Here is a 5000-nt window from a genome sequence, read left to right on the forward strand (position 1 = left end):
CGTAAAAATATTTGCTGTGAAGTTTGAACTTTTAAGGTTCTACTTACTCAACTACCCGATTAGGAAGATCATTCCACAACTTGGTAACACCTGGAATAAAACTTCTGGAATACTGTGTAGTATTGAGCCTAATGATGGAGAAGGTCTGAGTATTAGAATTAACTGCGTGGCCTAGTATTACGAACAGGATGGAACTGTCCGGGAAGATGTGAATGCAAAGGATGGTCAGAATTATAAACAATCTTATGCAGCTTAATAAATGGTATTAAGACCCAGAGACACCCGAGGCACTTGAAAGATTTCGGTAAGTCAATGTATGTAATTTTAAATATAAATATTAATGAAATAAAAAATGAAGTTCTATTCTTTAAAATGAAAAAGAACAATAATATGTAACATATATTTTTGTAAGCTTTCACAAAATGACTCGTGTAACACATGTTTCTATGTATACCTAATAGAGAGAAGACTTTCATTTCGCCTTGTTGCTTATGGAAAACTTGATTTCGGCAAGTGCAATCCAATATAATTTGTGTCGCAAACTATATTCGATTTAATTGATGTCCTAAGCATCTGGTTATCACTCTTAATAGTTAATCCACCCGTGTGGAAATCTATGGGGACCCTAGCAGCCTACCATACGGAACCCCCATACATGAAACTCCTCAGTATTTAAAAGCCCAACCTTAGAGTGACGTCACGCAGCAGGCTGGCACTCCCGCGCAGCCTCCCGCTGAGTTTTATCGCCTCTGGTTGGACTATAAGGAAAGGATTAAGCCTAATGGAGAGGGGGGAATGGAACTAAGTGGTTCTCTTTTCATTCCTCCGAGCCTTCGGTCTCCTTTATCTTTCCGCCATCTCGTTCTTTCTCACAGCTATCAATACGTATATGGGAGGAGGATAGGCGCTGGAGAGAGCGTGAGAAGGCCAGAGTTTGCGTGTCGAATGTAAAAGAGGAATTGAATTAACATTTATATCTATAGGCCATTCTTGTAATGAAGTCTCTCTCTCTCTCTCTCTCTCTCTCTCTCTCTCTCTCTCTCTCTCTCTCTCTCTCTTACTTATTCCCAGCAATTAAGTATAAGTTCGAAAATTAAAAAAGCAAGAAATGATAAAAAAGTTGAATAAGAAATTTTCATTTACTAATAAACATATGCAATTATGATGGACAAATGAATTTCCCAATATATAAGACTTACACATAAAAAACATATGTACACAACAAATTTATGATGGTAATTATGGTTAAAGTAATTGATGCGTATTGACAATAGGTATATTTCAATCAATTGAGAATTAATTGAAATATACGCACTTTCAATATGGATTATTTACTTAAACTGTAATAAGCAGCATAAAGCTTATATCAGAGATCAAATTCACTTAGTAAACTAAATCTATCACACAATTTCAGGAGGATTTCAGTTGGCATAGATCTTGAATATCAAAATATTGTTGACCTCATAAAATTAGGTCATCGGTAATAATTGTTAATAGTTCCAGCTTGGCATCTTGGTAGAAAGTGCAAAACTGGATATTTAAGAATAAAGTCAATATGATATATACATATATATATATATATACATATATATATATGTATATATATATATATATATATATATATATATATATATATATATATATATATATATATATATATGTATATATATATGTGTGTGTATATATAGATATATATATATATATATATATATATATATATATATATTCATATATATAAATATATGTATATATATACATAAATATATATATATATATATATATATATATATATATATATATATATATATATATATACATATATGTGTGTGTGTGTGTATATAGAAATCTCGAAAGCTGACACGTGATGAATGTAAATTGTATTATAGCCACGGAAGGAAAAATGAAAAGACTTGATTGGAGTTAGGGACATCAACAGACTCAACAATGAAAATACATATACAAAGACATCGTATTTATACAGGCAGAAGGAATCCAACAGCTGTCGATTTCTTAATAATTCCGGAAAAGTGAGATTGTAGATAAAAGGATAATACCGGATAAACGGAAAACAAACCAGGGCTTAGATTCAAATTTCTACCTTTGGTACAGAAGATTAAAAAGGACGAATGTACTAACTCCAATGAAGTCTTTGCATTTTTCCTTCCGTGGCTATAATACACACACACACACACACACACACATATATATATATATATATATATATATATATATATATATATATATATGTATATATATAAATATATATATATATATATATATATATATATATATATATATATATATATATATATATATATATATATATATATACATATAAAGTATAATCTTTTGCAGATAATTATCAAAGTATTTAAGATTTTTTTGCTTTACTTTAGATATATTAAATGATAGGTTCAGATTATTCTTAACCTTTTCCAAAACTTAATAATAATGAGAATACTAATATAAATAATAATAATAATAATAATAATAATAATAATAATAATAATAATAATAATAATAATAATAATAATAATAATAATAATAGTACTCAAAAAGTCACTTGTCTGAATGAGCCTATTTTCAAAATAATCCTTATGAGTATATTTGTTACTTTGAAACAAAATGCAACAAATGAAATGCAATTAACTCACGTAAGGAGTCAAATGATCAAACAAGAAACTTGAACAAACGACCACATAGATAACTAGAACGTTCACTCGAGAGAGCGCATACCTTCGCCAACGCCACATCACAAGATAGACGATTGAATTATGCAGATTTTGGCAATAGTTTCATACAAATCGGGAAAAAAATATGACGATATAGAAAAAAAGACGTTTTTGAGCAAAAAAAATATGACGATATAGAAAAAAAGACGTTTTTGAGCAAAAAAAATATGACGATATAGAAAAAAAAGACGTTTTTGAGCAAAAAAAAATATGATGATATAGAAAAAAAGACGATTTTGAGCTCTTTGTTACCTTGACCTTTGACCCAATCACTGCTAAAATATAAAAAAATTGTCCTTAGATCATGGCCAATCATCCCACCAAATTTCATGAGATTCGGTCAAACAGCTTTTGAGTTATGCGAATCACAAACATACAAACATAAACAAATGAATATACGTCTATCAAACCATTACCTTCTGAAGAAGGTAATAACATTTAAAACTACTTCTGAGTAAATAAGTTTTTTTTTTTTTTTTTTTTTTTTTTTTTACATGCAGTTTAGGCAGGAACTACAGGAAGAGTTTCATGACTACTTTAGGCTAAAGACTAAAATGAGGTGAGTTCGTTGTTGCTTATTATGCTTTAACTAGAGTACTGCTTTAACTAGTGTACGCGACGCGTCAAAAATGACTGCTAAATATTTAGATAATATATATATATATATATATATATATATATATATATATATATATATATATATATATATATATATATGTGTATATATATATATACATATATATATATATATATATATATATATATATATATATATATATATATATATATATATATATATATATATATATATAGAGAGAGAGAGAGAGAGAGAGAGAGAGAGAGAGAGAGAGAGAGAGAGAGAGAGAGAGACTTGCTTCTTGATATATAAGGGAGTTTACAATGGACTGAACTTTGGAGGGCGCCAAAACACTCCATTGTTTTTCTCTATGCTGCTTCTGAATAAGAAATATGAAATCTATTAACAGAAATAAATTTCTTCGGATAACTATCAGAAATAATCTCAGAATTGCAAAGAAAAATCTCATGTATTTGGGTAATTTACATCTTTAACGAGGTATACAATATTCATTATTATTATTATTATTATTATTATTATTATTATTATTATTATTATTATCATTATTACTAGATAGGGCTCCAACAGGGCAAAATAGCCCAGTGAGGAAAGGAAATAAACAATATGAGAAATAATGAACATTTAAAATAAAATATTTTAAAAACAGGAACAACATCGAAACATATATTTCATACATAAACTATAAAAAAGACTTATGTCAGCCTGTTCAACATAAAAACATTTGGTGCAAGTTTGAATTTTTTAAATTCTATCGATTCAACTACCCGATCAGGAAGATCATTCCAGAACTATGATCAGACGATAGAAGCGTTTGAAAGGTTGAAAGAAGAGGTGTTTGGAAAACAAAGCATTTAGGATTGTTGCTGAAGTTGGGTTGTGCAAATAACTTTGTTTTACAAAAGTGAGGTTAAAAATGTTGAATGCAAAGGATAAAAGATGGCAAGAACTTCGAAATTAACTCTTTATACAGTGGGTATGAGATAAGAAAGGTTTTAGAGATAAGAAAAGTAGAGGTAAAAATTTTATAAAAGATAAATAATGATTTTGATTGGTTTGAGAAGGTTGTGAAAATAGAGGACGATATATTGGTCAATAAAACATATGAATAACTCGGTCAATTACAGAGGGAAAAGAAAGGGAAGACGCAGATGGTATTAGTCATTTGGTATAAAAGAAAATGACTAGGTAGAAAGGAGTGGTAGTGGCGGAGCTGTGTCAATGGGTTCGTCTATGTTAGTATTTGATGCAGGTTAGTTTCAGTAAGCATTTTCGTCAATTTTATTATTCAGAGCAAGGACAAACTCATTGGGCTTGAATATAAGAAACAGACACCAAGATGGAAATGTAAACTGTGTATTCTGTGATGTAGAAGAAAATGCTAACCACTTTATATTATATTGTCCACTGTATAGTGATATAAGAATAAAAGCAATTGAGCTCCAACAACCATACGAAGAAGATAGTGCACAAACAGTTGGAAAATTCCTTTTTTGTGAAGAGAATATTGAAAATAAGAAAAGTATACTACAACAAATGTGGATGAAAAGAGAAAAACTAGTGAAAATAAGGAGCACACAAAACTAAAAGACACAGAGGCGCCGTTGTAAAGGCTATGCCTCACCCCAGAACCTGAACCTGAACCTGAGTTTTCCGCGAATGATGATGATTGT

At 29.5% G+C, this 5000-nt stretch overlaps 1 protein-coding gene across 1 annotated transcript in view; it reads right to left on the minus strand.

Annotated features, from left to right (window-relative positions):
• Positions 1–5000, minus strand: part of Hakai (E3 ubiquitin-protein ligase Hakai) — a 263961-nt gene that overhangs the window by 126151 nt on the left and 132810 nt on the right. The window lies entirely within an intron of this gene.

This window comes from Palaemon carinicauda, chromosome 3 (assembly GCF_036898095.1).
Source record: "Palaemon carinicauda isolate YSFRI2023 chromosome 3, ASM3689809v2, whole genome shotgun sequence".
NCBI lineage: Eukaryota > Metazoa > Arthropoda > Malacostraca > Decapoda > Palaemonidae > Palaemon > Palaemon carinicauda.